Source organism: Festucalex cinctus, chromosome 21 (assembly GCF_051991245.1).
Source record: "Festucalex cinctus isolate MCC-2025b chromosome 21, RoL_Fcin_1.0, whole genome shotgun sequence".
In the NCBI taxonomy this organism is placed as follows: domain Eukaryota; kingdom Metazoa; phylum Chordata; class Actinopteri; order Syngnathiformes; family Syngnathidae; genus Festucalex; species Festucalex cinctus.
In genome coordinates this window covers 7,460,080-7,475,569 of record NC_135431.1, presented here as the reverse complement: position 1 = coordinate 7,475,569, position 15,490 = coordinate 7,460,080, and the positions used below count along the sequence as shown (strand labels likewise).

The 15,490-nt window shown below is 39.2% G+C and overlaps 1 protein-coding gene across 5 annotated transcripts in view; it reads right to left on the bottom strand.

Moving 5' to 3' along the window:
* The window catches only part of LOC144010073 (forkhead box protein N3-like), a 220,047-nt gene that overhangs the window by 120,201 nt on the left and 84,356 nt on the right, over positions 1-15,490 (bottom strand). For 2 of the 5 annotated variants that reach the window (XM_077510170.1, XM_077510168.1), the window contains exon 3: positions 2,227-2,267. The exons of the other annotated variants lie outside the window; for them this stretch is intronic. The gene's annotated coding sequence lies outside the window, so the exon portion shown is untranslated. The remainder of the gene's footprint in view (positions 1-2,226; positions 2,268-15,490) is intronic. 5 annotated transcript variants of the gene reach the window in all.

The window sequence follows — 15,490 nt, the reverse complement described above, 5'->3', positions numbered from 1 at the left end:
TAATCGTATAAACGTCTTCTTCATGTGTTTCTTGAAAAACATGCCTACCGCGGCAGGTGATACAAATTTTTACTAATTGCCACAACACCGGGAAGTGAGTGCGATAGCGTGCGGCCATATATGGACACGTGAACGCAATATCATACACATCGTATGCGCGTTGTATTTCCGTCAAGGGCGAAGCAAAGCTGTCAGAAAGCGTCACGCCGTGCTGCCGTGGCAACGACATTAGCGCCGGCGAAGGTCACGAGATGCCCCTCCTGCCGCGCGGCTGTCATGAATGACACACGGCTAAAAGCCACAGCAACACACACAAATTCAATCCACCGCCTGAGTGGTGTTCATTACCGACTATTTTTTTCTTTTTTTTCTTTTTTACGGTTGCTGGGAAGCAGGCAGGATCTTGCGTTGCCACGGGAGACGGCTGATGCTGCGGCTCAGACAGAGTTGATTTCATTTGGCATTATATTTAGGGAATAAGAAGCGCTGGCGGCCGGGGATTTAAGCCATAAGAGATGTATCGCGCCAAAAGTGTTCTATTTTTATTGAGTCCGGGAATTTAAAAGCACACGACTGCGTGCTTGTAGGCACACAAACAGATGTGCGCACACGCACTTCTCAGCAGGTTCACAGGCTCATTAGATTTTTCCCATCTGCCTGGAAAGGATCTGTGGGACGTCGCCATCACTTACCTCAACTACACAGGGACCTAACGCCATCTCATCACACACACAAACGCACACGCATGTGGTGAACTTGGTGTTGGGAAGAGATGAATGCTCAGCTCAGCCGTGTGTCCTCGTTTTTGTTAACTCTTTGACCGCCAAAAACGTTTACTAAAGTTAGTAAAATCCTGACGTATGCCGCCATAAACGTTAAAGGACGTCAACTACGTTTTTTTTTTTTTTTAAATCAATGGGAAATGCAACATCTCAGTGCAGCGCTGCCTGGTTAATGGGTTGTGGAATCAAAAACACCCACTAACTATGGCCAGCAGATGTCAGAATTGTATCTCTTTTCAATGGGCTGCCGGTTTATGGAATTACATCCATCCATCTATTTTCTGAACCGCTTGCTCCTCACAAGGGTCGCGGGGGGTGCTGGAGCCTATCCCAGCTGGCTATGGGCAGTAGGCGGGGTACACCCTGAACCGGTTGCTAGCCAATCACAGGGCACACAGAGACGGTCAACCAACCATCTACACAAGCACACCGAGGGACAATTGGGAGCGCCCAATTAACCTGCCATGCATGTCTTTGGAATGTCGGAGGAGACCGGAGTACCCGGAAAAGACCCACGCGGTCATGGGGAGAACCTGCAAAATTCACCCAGGAAGGCCGGAGCCTGGACTCGAACCCGAGTCCTCAGCACTGGGAGGCGGATGTGCTAACCACTCATCCACCCGATGAACTTACAATGCTGCTTATATGTTTATTTCATATTCTTGCTGTCACACGATTACATTTTTTAAACTAATTACTCGTACAACACTTCTATAATTAACCGCAATTAATCAAATTTTTCTACTTTTGCTTCTTTTTTCTTCAAAGCTTGTAACGGATATTTCAATTAAATAAAAAAAAAAATGTTATTTAACTCTTTACTTGAATAAAATCTTGGAACTAGAATAAAGGACAGGACATCGTTGAAACAAAACGATCGCAAAGGACTCAAGCAAACAATTCTCAGAACTCCAGCAGCATTGGTTTGCGAGGCCCCGTGGAGGTAACTTGAGCACGGAATTTTGCTCTGAGATGATACGCCAAAGACTTACGACTAACATGCAATGTGAATTTGGCTCAGCAAAGTGTGCAAATTATTTAGAGTTCTTCAACAAGCATCAAGCTAGTAAATCAGAAAATAAAACGAGCTCTAGTTCATGTTTGTTCATCTTCCTGCCAGTGACCCTACCAAGATTGGCTGCACACAGTTATTTTTTTTTTAAGCTTTCAAATTTTTTAATTAATCTCCGGAGTTAAACCATATTTCATATATCCTACACATGTAAATTTTACATTACACTGCATGTCATCATTTTTCCCCCACCATTGTGCAGTATTCATTTAAATGTAAAAAGACATAAAAAAAAAAAAAATCACCAAAAATCACAGATTTCTGCGACAGACAGACAAAAATATTATGATTTAGCTTAGCTACTGTAGCAACGGAACACTGTACATATTCTCAATGAAGATTTCATAACTTCAACTTGAAAAACTAGCTTACCTTAAATTTTGGCACATCATAGAAGAATGTTGCAAAGAAACCTGCCAAATGAGAATGAAAACAAAAATCACCATGTACAGTATGTAAAATGAGGCTTCAAAATCATGAAGTTCTCTCAGCTCTTATACGTGTGGTCGCTGAATGCATCGAGAACATACCACGCTTAAGTTTCAATTGTAAATCAAATACGTTAGGACGTCAAGCGTCTTCTGCTGATATGTTTGAACAGCAAGAATATATCGAGTGTAAAGCCTTCAATGCCTGGCGTTTTCCATGAGATGCGCTAGCCCCCATCTAGCTAGTAGGCTAACACGCTACTTGTCCAATATGTCACTGCCTAACGTACTGTTGTTTAGTTGAACAATATATCATCACAATTGAGTACTACACAGTATAATAATCAGTGTCAAACTTTTGAATTTACACCGTCTTAATTAAATATTTCTGCTCAGAATTATGTACACAAGATGGGCGCTAGTAGTGTACGAATGGTGTACAATAAGCTAGCATGAATTGAATGAGTCACGTAGCGCACAAACATACACTCCGCTACCGCTTTACTTGCTGGTTTTCATTTTATTGTTTTCTATTTATTATTTCCAAGTCTTGTTCATCCATATATTTATCACTATAGTACTGTAGGGCAAGATTTATGATGGCACATGCAGTATTTACTGTATGTTATGCAGAGAAACATGAGAAAGATGAGACTCCTGTTTTTGTGCAGGAAAGCAGTTGCAGACTACACACTGCAGGAAGTTGTCTTACTGGCCTTAGTGACAGTCCCAACAGAGTGCCCTTCTAGTTGATGTGGTGTCTGCACTTGATCCCCGAGTGTCGCTTTATGGGCCAGGTGTTTATGCATCAAGGTAACAGAGTCCTCATCGAGGTGAGGGGGAGGATAAGCACCAATACCTCACTTCAGTCCTCCTTGACCTGTCAAGTCACTCTCACTGACTTTTCCTCTACACCTCGTCTCCACCAGGTGGAAGGAAGCGTATCGGAATAGTCGGCCCTTATCATAAACTCCATTAGCGAGAGACACCCAACTTGTTCATTAATAACAGAGTAGAGGAATATTATTCACAGCTGCACAATATGTCGAAAAAATAGCGATATTAGCCTATGCAATATGCATATCGCAAAGACATGCACTAAGTTGATATGAAATTTTATGCTTTTATCTGAATTTGACCAGTCAGACTGTGAGGTCTTACCTGTTTGACATTTAATAATTATGGCAAAAAAGGAGAGAAGACACTCAGTTAAAAGCTCGAGAGGCGAGGAACTGACTGATACAATTCACGACTGCGCACTCTGAAAGAATCCCCTCCTCACCCTCTCTTTTTATTTGGTTTCCATGCCCCTAGTTCCATGGGTGTTCCAACCCTAACACAGTGTACTTAACGAAAATGTGCACTGCCATCCAATAGTTGAACATTATCAAGAGGTAGTCACAGTTAAGCATACATTGAGTTTGATTATTTTGCCGCATGAAAAAAAAAAATGTAATTCTTTCATTAGATAATAAAATGTCATTTAGGTACATATTAAATATCGCAATAATATCCATATCGTTATATTCACCAACTATATCACATATCGCATGTTTTTCCAATAACGTGCAGCCCTTGAGAGGGTAGAAAATATGTATTATTTGATCAACCATTTGATAACATATACTGTAAGTTTTCATTTATTAATAATGCAGTTAGTAGTAGAGATGTAACTATATCCAAACATGATACGATATTGTTACGATATGAAGGTCACGATACGATAAATATCACGATATTGTGGGGGCGTTAACGATATTTAAAAAAGATCACAATATTGAAAAAAAAAAAAAAGACCTCATACTAAAAAAAAAAAAAAAAAAAAAGCACAATATTGTGCTTTTTACAGAAATGCATTTCAACCACCTACAATCTCTAATAACAATATTGAGGCACTTAGTGAAGCACACAATCGCTTCACAAGCAAATTAGATTCCCCTTCATCTGACAATTAGCATAGATTTTAAACATAGAAGGCCAAAACATCCCTAATGAAAATTAAATTGCACTCATAAAATAGCCACTAGAGAGTGCTACAACTGCACAAATGGAAATAAACCTGACTTTTTTTTTTTTTAACAGATGTGTTCCTTTTAAATATCGTGAACATGACGATGACGATATTGTGGCAGTTTTAATATCACGATATCGCCCTTATCGTGACATCCCTACTTTGAAGTCAACATGTTAAAAATCCAATATCTGAGTCCAATTTGTCGGAAATGGAACCAAAGTAGGAGATACGGGGGTCACCATGGCAACGACAGCGAGACTATTATCCCCATTAGAAGCCAATGTGCCATCTTAATGATCTAGATGATGTTATTTTGGGGCAAGTTAAAAAAAAATATTATGGGAAATAACTACCAGTATGATCGTTTCTGCTACTGAATAGTGCTCTGCTTCATCCTCATTAATCAAGTCTAACTTTGATCGAATGTTTGTCATAACAATGAACCAACGTTCTACTATGTAACACTTTTTGTTCATTTATAGCTCCTACTGTACACCATTTTTTATTAAGCTTTATTTTCCGAAACACTTATCATCACAGCGAGTCACTTTTGACAGTCGATTGTATCGTAGCGGAAATACAATCGAACGACAAAGGCAAATAGGATGTGTCAACAATTGCATTCGGAGACTTTCTATTAGCGCGCCACTGCCAGTGTTGTCAGCACGCTGCATCTACTCTGCAACGGAATAGTCAGTTATGATCTTTTATCAGCGTGGGTTGCCAGGCGGTGTGTGTGCGTGTGACACACTTTCATCGGGTGTCATTTAAGTGTATTCCCCCTGCATGCAGCAAACAAACTCGCTCCGCCTCAGGGGGTTATAATGTCATAAACGCAAACAACACAGGCTCCCTCTGATCGGCTGCAGATTTCCCACAGTGCCACTTTGCTTTATTCTAAATAGAATTATATTGAATTTAAAAGGTATTCTATGTGAATATGAAATGCATCCAAGTAGGAATTCAATTCGGCATGACGTGCGAATATAGGCCACGCTGGGCGAACACACCCACTGTTCTATTCACTATTCAACTATTCCATTCTAATATGTTGTTTAAGTTCAGCTGCAGGCGGCACGATGTGGCTGCTCACGCTGAATAAATGTTTACATCTACAGGTCCAATAGTCATTATGTTAAATGAAGTGTCAAATATCAGAGCAATGAATACAATATGCAGTCATTGAATAATAGCAGCAAAGTGGGAAATTAGCTTAACCCTTGTTAAGAGGACTGATTCAATGAAATAAATCTTCTAAAGGACAACATGTTTCGTTTTAGTACATTTCAGTGAGATGGCAGCTTTTTTTTTTTTTTTTTTAAATGAAAGTTGGAAATTGTAGTAGTAGGCTATAGTTCGCATTTTAATAATTGATTTTTTCAGGGGTACTTGAACCTGAACTGGGGGAATTCCAGCCGCAATGAAGCAGACACGCCCACGTCAAAATTTAGCAGTCATAAATTTAACAATAATACATATATATTTGTGGAGACTGGGGTCAATTTTTATTTTACAATTTTAAAATGTGCAGAATCATGTTAAAGATTATATTAGATCTCTTCATACGAAAAGAAAAATGCACTGAGCTGTCACCAATGTCTTAGAAATGCAATTATGCCATCTAGTGGCAGAAAATGAGCTCAACCCAAATCAATATCACACTCATTTTTTACAGTTCAGTACATCTTTTTAATTTTAACTCAATTTTATGATGATGAAATTACTGTATCAGTGACTAAAATATGTAGCAATATTTCTATTAGTTTAACATGTTTTCCCCACTTTTACTTTAACAAGAGTATGAAAGCTTGGAAAAATTTTATTGTACATTTAGAACAGATGTAAAATTTGTGATTAATCGTAAGTTAACTATAGAAGTAGGGATGCCACGATCCCGATCACGTCATTTTCAGTTGATCCGTATCGGGAGAAAATGATCAGGGTTTTCATTTTTAGCAATTTTGTTGTTATAATTATTATTATTATTATTATTATTATTATTATTATTTTAGAGGCTACAAAGCAACAAAAACAACCAGCGGTAAACATATTGCCAAACAAAATGTTTTATTTTTAGTTATTATTTTGTGCACTTCTGATGGCACCCCCCAAAATTACTGGGATGGTTTTGTTCAAATTAAAAAATAAATAAATACATTTGGGAGTAACTCTCCCCCCCCCCCCCCCCCCCCAACCCCACCTTTCTTAATAATTTACTGAGGAATCGGATCGGGACTCGGTGTCGGCAGATCCTCAAAATCAGGTAACTCGGGCTTGGACCCGGGTGCAAAAAATAAATAAAAATGTCATCGGGACATCCCTATACAGAATTCAATGCGATTAATTACAATAAAAAATTTTATTTTCATGCTAAAAAAAACAACAACAACAACAAAAAAAACATACTGCATATGCTTACTTTAACTCTTTGATCACCAAAAACGTTTAATAACAATTAGTAAAATCACGACGTATGCCGCCATAAACGTTAAATGACGTCAACTAAGTTTTTTATCTTTTTTTTTTTCCTCAGTCCAACATCTCAGTGCAGCGCTGCCTGGTCAATGGGTTGTGGAATCGAAACCACTATGGCCAGCAGATGGAAGCATTGTATGTCTTTTCGTGAACGATCAAATGTTGTTGTTTTTTTATGTGTGGCAGTAAAAAGAGTTAAGAGCCTTGAATCCAGAGTTATTAAATCACACAGAGAGTGTTAGATTTATGGCAGCATTTGCTTTGTATCATTAATCACAATGGCACTGACGTAAAGCTCATCCAACAAATTTGCACACTGCAAACAGTCGTGCCCAACCCCCCCCCCATCATGGACCTCGTTCTGTTATTTATGTCATATCAGGAGAGGAGCCCGCGCTTTAGGCCGTGGCAGCTGCTGCCACTCCAGCGACGTCAATGTAAATTTGACACTGCTCTGAAGTGATCGCTAGGCAAAACATGACAACACGCCACCGAGGTGATCATTTAGCACCAACAAGTTGCCAAAATAAGAAAAATCACGTCACGCTCGCGCTCGAGACCCCGTTAGGCCAAAGCATGTGACGCGTGCAGCCAGCTGCTGGCTCGAAGAGCCCCCAGGATCAAAGTCTCACAAGCCCCTTCAACTGACAGGAAACTGAGCAAGATTTAAAACAACACTCTTCTTTGTTTTAGGATGAAAACAAACACATGAAGACACAACAAATGCAACGTAAGGTTGCATCATCACCCTTCGTAACCTCAAAGCATCTCTGATTTATTTACATTTCATTTAAACAACTTCAGAAAGAAATATAGTTGTAAGACCGGGAGATGATGAAGACGGGATGTGGAAGTGACACAGGGCGCTTGTGGGGAGAAATGTTAAATCATGTCATTTTTGATGAGATGTTATTTGATTGGTGATTGATATAGGAGCCTCTTTAATTGCTCTGTAAAAGCGGATCACTCCGAGGCACAAGGCTGTCACCACGTCAGACGTATGATGGATGACGTGTACATGCATTTTCATGACCTGCTGGAAGATGATGGCCTGCTCGACAAAATGATGTCATGATGGGATACGGATGTTAAATGACTTCCCACTTAACATAATTTATTTTCCGTAAGAAATGTGCTGTTATTCAAAAAAAGTGTATAGTTGAATGGAATATTTTAATTTAATTTGCACTATAATTTTGAGTTAATTTAATGACACTAATTTTTTTTAATGAGCGATTAATGATCGTGCCATATTTGGAAAACCTGTACTGGGGGAATTCCAGTTGTGATGCAGCGGACCCAGCCACGTCAAAATTTAGCAGTAATAAATTTAATAATAATGCATATATTTGTGGAGACTGGGGTCAAGTTGTATTTTACAATTTTAAAAATGTGCAGAATTTCACAAGTTACTCCATGTTAAAGATTAGATAGCTCTTAATATGAAAAGAAAAATGCACTGAGCTGTCACTAACGTCTTACAAATGCAATTATGCCATCTAGTGGCAGAAAATGACCTCAACTCAAATCAATATCACACATCTTTATCATTTTAACCCAATTTTATGAACTATTGTGAAATTACTGTATCATTGGCAAAAACATGCATCCATATTTCTATTAGTTTAAAAAAAAATCCACTCTGTTAACAAGAGTATGAAAACTGAGTATGAAAAAAACATTTTGTTGTACATTTAAAAAAGATATACAATTGTGATTAAACGATTTAACTATTGAATGATTTTTTTTTATTTTTTTTTATTGCCTGACACCACTAATATATGGAGGACCAAAACTGCCAAAATTCAAAATAAATAAATACATTTAAAAAATGACTAAAAGTGAAAATAAAAATTTATATAAAATTATAATCGAATTACATATATCTTTTAATATAAATAAATAAATAGTCAATTTTCCGAACCACTTACTCCTCACAAGGGGGGTGCTGGAGCCTATCCCAGCTGGCTATGGGCAGTAGGCGAGGTACACCCTGAACCGGTTGCCAGGCAATCGCAGATAAATAAATAAATAAATAAATACATACATACATAAATAACAGTGAAAATAAAAATGATATAAAAAAATGAAAGTGAAAATAAAAATGGATGTAAAAAAAAATATTTTTTTATATCCATTTTTATTTTCACTTTCATTTATTCATTTTGAATTTTGGCAGTTTTGGTCCTCCATACACTATTTATTTCAGCCTAATATATAATGAAATGCTGTATCATCATTTTCAAATCACTGCCACAGATTTTGTATACAGTATCTCAAAAAGTAAATTTATCGGACAAGTGACAAAGAAGGAGCCAAACATCCTTAACGTTAGTTGCGGTGTTGTTTTGTACATTTCTACAACCGCATCGATTGTTGTTGAGTCCAAATCTAATCCCATTCAACATAAATGTCAAGTTCAGTCGCAGGTGAAATGTCAACGCTGCCGCTACGTCGTCCAAGAGTCTCGACAGATGCATCCAGCTTAGCCGCCAAATTTATTGGATTTTCCTCCAGACCAATTACCGCCACGTCAGAAATCTCACTCACAAGTTGCGCGCGGCGGAGTGATTCTCTGACTTTAATCACATATCAATGCTCGACCCTTGGAGCAATCTCTACTGTTTATCCCCGGCTCCAACCCTTTGCCCACTGTGTATTGATTGCTACACAGCTTCAGCACTGTTCTGCGATCTGTCGCAATCTCTGTCCTTTTGCCAGGAAGGCAGAAAAAAAAAAAAAAAAAAAGCCAGCTCGGTCATAGGAAATGGAAAACGGGGAGCGGGAGTGATGATTTCCTTATGAAACTGCTATTGATTTTGTGACATGCTGATGCAATCTCTTTCTGCATCAGGAGCCAGTGAGCGAATTATCGGGTCTTGAGAGAGTCACATTGGGAAGGATTCTGATAAAGTGAGCTCAGGTGCCTGTGTTGAAATCCCAGCCATCTTGCTTAAACGTGGTCATTTACTCACCATCATATTTTTCAGCGAGGGTGTTTATTGGTCGCTTTCTGATGATGTCACTTCCGCTTTGCTATTGGCTGTCCTATAAGCCACTACAAGTCACGAGAAGTCGCTAAATGATTTCAGTGCCTAATTTGCATTAGTGTCAATTTGCATCGAATATAATGGCTGCTGTAGGAAAGAGGAAAAACGTTGTAGGAAAAGCCAAAAAAAAGTGACTACAAAGAACACCAGAAAAGTCACTAGATTTGTCACAAGTCGTCGTACACCAAAAAAAAGAAAAAGTTGCCAAGAGGCTTTGGAAAGTCGCCAAACTTAGCAGAAATGTTGCCAAGTTGTCAATACTGTGTACCATTGGGTGTTATAACAATGCCAAGAGAGAAAAAGATGAACATCTCCAGTATCTAGAGCAGTAACGTTGTGAGCAGTAAGTTTGTTTAGCTTTAAAATATTACCAATTAGCGATATAATAAATCATTTTATAAGGACAACCATAAAAAATGTGGCTAGTAAACAAAACACTGCAAGCCACTTAAGTTTTTGATTCATGAGTGGTACATGCTAGCTAGTGAGCGAGTACAACATTAGCTGAATGCTAACACCACCTGATCGCTGCTATTTATATAAGTGGCGAGAAATAATGGCAATGACACTGTTACCGGAATATTCAGTAGTATATAATCTACAGTTGGTGTGATGTATACACAAGTGGCAGTAACAAACACAAAAAAAAAAAAAAAGTGTGTAAGTGTGCGGCAGGTGCGCTAGCCAACAATAATCGAACGCTTTAGCCCACTGCCACTATTTTTTTACTTTTATACAAATGTCATGTTATTTTGAAAATGTATAACTCAAAATCCAAAGAGTTCACCGTTTTAAATTGTGAGGGGAGGTGAAAAACAAAATATATGTATCCTCTAAGAAAGTGAAAAGCACACTTCCCCTCGATCGCATCCCACTCAACAGCTACATTTTGTCACTGCATTGTTCCCCATAAAAGCAACCATATGCATCCCCCGCCACACCAACCGGATTTTAAAAGCTAAATCCACTTAACTAACTTTTGAATTCCGCTTACTCAAAACTGCATCAACATAAATTAACACGGAATTAGGTCAGCTCCCTGCATTAACTACTTTTACTTTTAAATAAGAAGTCTGTTTTCACTTTAATGTTGGAACGTACTGTATATCACTTGCTCACCCTGGTTGCTATTACCTTCATGTTTGTATGCTGCTGCGCATCCCTGGATTATAGGCTCTTCAAAATCTTTAAAAAAAAAAAAAAAAAAAAAAAGCAGAAGAAATACTGCACCATTGACATTAGCGAGAGCAGCAGACATCTTATGCTCAGCAGTTAAAGGTGTGATTTGTACCTCAGAGAGCAAGCTAGCTCAGATCCTGCTGAAACTACTAATTTGTACCCCGAGAAATAAAAAGTCAGTCTAGCATGAAGAGCAGCAGCTCGGAATTTGCCAGCCTTTCAACCTATTGGAGAAACCTTATGGGAGAAATGCATTAGTGCTTTATTGTTCTTGCGATTCAAATGACGGATTTTTGAGCCCCTTGCAGGGTCTCATTTTGCTGAGTATTATATTTGAGGTAAGGTTCACTAACCAACATTTATAACCTAAATTCTAATATTTCGATCATGTTTATACAGTATGTATGCTAGATTTTCATGTCCAATCAGATTTCACGCAAAATGTGTTGGAAATTTAATTTGCCCAGGGCCTTCAGAATATATAGTGCTGGCTGAAACGATGTGCGCCCTATATTCCTTAACAGGTTATCGGCATAAAAACTCAACATCTTCATTTTCGTGCCATGTTCGGGAATTCGGCAGACCACATTCCGCGAATCAAGCGCATTCTTTATTACATGCTTCCGTCACAACTGACAATTTGGTGACAGAACTCAGATTTGAAATTAGACCAGCAAAAAGGTCTAAGTTGTGGCGCAGGTGGTGAAACGCAATTTTGATGAGTTTGATACTTAGCGAAGGCAGATTCTGAAGATTTCCAGGTTTGTATTTTTTGTATTGTATTTTATTCTAGGACAACAGCCCGGGACAATTCCTCAAATATTATAACATATTAGATTGTATTTTTGTATAGTATTGATGGTTCGTCATGACATGATGTTGATGGAAGAGGTGGATTAAGTTGAGTAAAACCACACTAAAGGTCCAAATTCCAAATGCATAGCATAAAATGCATACAACTTCTCATTTACAGTACAATATATTTTGTGTGCAATATCATACAAAGTGTGCATATAGTTTGATTCTTGCTCTGCCATTACTAAAATGTAGCATGGTCCCACTTGGTGTCCCACCGTTATGCCTGACAATTCAGTGACAGATAGACTAGAATGTAGAAGCAGGTCTAAGTTGTGGTGCAGGCGGTGTAACGTGATTTTGGTGGATTTCATCTAGGCACAGTTACTAAATGGGATAAATTTATTCAGGCTTTTATTATTTAAAAAAAAAAATCATCAGACAACATGGTGAGTCGACTACTTTGAATACAGGTACCTCGTCATTGATATATCTCTGTGTGTGGGTTCTGTGTATTGTTTTTGAAGTGTGTGTGTGCGCGTTTAATTTGGATGAGTCACTGTAGTTCTGGCAAGGTCGATGTGGGCTGGTTTGAGATGGATGGAGTTTGGATGAGGTGGAGGAGTTGACATCGGAACCTTGTCTCCTGTTCTCCCATCTGCTCACCATGGAGGTGTGTGTGTGTGTGTGTGTGTGTGTGTGGGTGTGTGCGTGTGTGTGCGTGCAATTGAGCCACAAAATTACAGGCGAATGAGATATAAGGGAAGGGTAGAGGGCTTGTGCACACACACGCATTCATGCCTGTGAGCCACAGATGGCAGCGAGAAGGGGATGTGGCTTCCCGAGATCAGGTGCTTGAGCATCCTGCAGCAACATCTCTTTCGCCAAATTTCATTGTCCTCCCACCTGACATGACACTAATTCATCACTCAGAGGCAGCGTGTCTCCTTTGCAGCCATTTAAATGCAGATGGTGCATCAGTCTCACCTTGTATGAAGGTTCCCCTCCTGAATGGAGGTTACAGTGCAGCTCTTTTATCAACCTCGCTAACCTCAAATGCTTTTCACCTGTTGCTACTATTGAAAGAATATAGTTGAACCCTTAAAATGTAAAACAGAATCGGGTTGGCGTTATTTATTTTTCTTTCCAAAAAAACAACACAGACAGCTTCCAATAGTTGTTGTGACCAAGCAAAAATATTGGAAATTGGTGAGTGCCTTGTGTTGTTTACAGTTGTTAAACTGTCAACGAAGATAGCATTTAGCAATAGCCAAAGTAACGAGACTAAGAGCAATTTCTGGAGAAATTGTGCGGGAATGCTGAAAGCTGAATGCTAAGATTTGACTGCATGTGGAATGCTTATGAAGTAAATTGAGAGATAAATTGTGAAATTATGACCTCTTGGTTACTGGACAATGCACTTTACCAACTATGCCACCAAGCAGTATCAGACACCTAGTAATGATGATAAGTTATATGGATGGAAGTGGGCGTGGAAAGTGATACTTAAAAAAGTTCACTGTCTGTTCCATTGGAAATGAATGGAGAAAAGTTGATATTTAACATTAAATTGTGCAAATACAGTAAGTAATGTGGAATCAGACGATATATACCCCGGGAGGCGTGAATTTTTGAAGCAAGTTGAAATTTGAACAGTGTAAATCGCTTCAGCATTCCCACAAGAACAACCAATTTTCAAATCCCTTCCTCCGCTAGTAGCAATCTTCCCCGTGTAGTAGTTACACATCGTACAAAAGCAAGCGAGACATGCGATGCTACTCGATATTTCGTGTCATGGTCGGACCTAGCATGATAGCGCTAACGCTATCAAATAAGCATACGTAGCGATTAGAATAAACATACAATGCCTATCGCCCGAAGTCCACACAGTCCAGCTCAAGTTATGACCTTTATGAGGACAAATATGACTGAAAATGGATGGACGGGTTCCTTACACTATGAAGCGTGACGTTAATATATCTCAATTAATGTCTTTGAGTGTACACCGTCTACAGTGGTAGATACAGCATCCAAGATAAACACAATTCTCTCATAATCCCACATCCCCTGAGCGTTTCCTAACAGGTGACATCCTGCGCAGTTCCCTCGTTAGAAATAATCTCACATAACAGATGGGTCATTTTCCTCAAGCCTGCCAGCAAGACCAGCACCGCTCCACGGGTATTTCGTGGCAGAGGAAATACAAGCCACGCCAAGTTATTGGTCCAATTCTCATGGCTGTGGCCGCCATGAGTTCGGCCATCTTTACCAGCATCAGGACAATAACATTTACAAGACGGCCAAGCAACCTATTGGGCAGATCACCACTTCACTCTCAAGATGACAGAAACAGGACTTGTGACAACCAAGTTACAAACCACTCGAGAAATAAAAAGCCACATTTGTAGCTAGCATGTTTAGAAGGTTATATCAGTCAAGCATCGAGACACTCACAAGATCATTCGTCTTCTTTTGAAAATAATGTACTGCACTTTATGTGTAATTTCATAGAGAAATTTAAAACTCATCCTTTGAAATCTTCTACACAGTATTCGTCTTCAAATGAAGGGAACGGATAGCGTCATGTGAAACACGCGCTTTCAGACCCAATACCTGAAAATGTTTGCGCCTGCATGTGAATGTTCCGCCTGCTGATTAGCATGATATTAAATTGCTAGGTACTCAATCAATAAAGCCCATCTAAGGTAGGGTATCAACACCTTTAGCATTACTTCACTGTTGGCCTCTGACTCTGAACGAGTACGAAAGAAGTTTGCAAACTTGGACGCTGGACCACAGAGATGAACCTCTTAGGTTAGCTTGTTACTAGCTAGCTAGCTGTTACAACGGAACACAAATGGATATAAAACTTAACCAAAAAACATAACACCCTGAATTGTGCTGTTGGTGAGAATATGGCGAGCGAATATGGAGGTTAAAGTAAGTTATTTTAAAAGAAAAAAAAAAAGAAAAAAAGAAAAACAGTTCCATAGGTTTGACATGGCGCAAAGTGCACAAAGTCTCGCTATACTCCAATATGTTTTTAAAAAAAAGTGAATTTGAGGCTTGGTATAGCGCTTTGGACAACATACAACCACATATTGCACAGTGGACAGAAACGCCAATCAAAATCCAATCACGCATCTAGTTTGTGTCCAACACAATAGCGGGCTGCATGTTTCGAAGCCCAGTCGAGCATGACACTGAAGAGCAGTAGCCTTGTTAAGAGCTCAAGCAACTCTGTGCCTCCCGCTAATGGATGGATAAATTTAGAAATAGAGTTGAAAGAGAAGAGCCGGGGAAGAAAACCGCTTCAGCCTGCAGAGTCATCTTTTACAGCAAAGCATTGTAAAGAGCTTTCCTTGATACGCTAGAAGGGGTTTTAAAAAGAACAACCTGCTCAAAGTGGTTAAATCTCAAACAAAAAGAATAGACTTTTCTCCAATACTACCGTCTCATGTGTTGTCATAGGAACAATACCTGCTCTGGATTGAAAGACCAACAACCCATCGCAAAATAGAGTGGAAATGTGATCGGATGAAAACGACTAACGATGAAAAGGACCTGTGGGGAATGACATCACTGAAATGGTCCTCATCCTAATGCACCATCTGGTGTAATGGCTTTTGGATGGGGCCATGACCAAGCCTCTGGCCTGGCCTTAATGATTTATTCACTTATTGACAGTAGCTCCC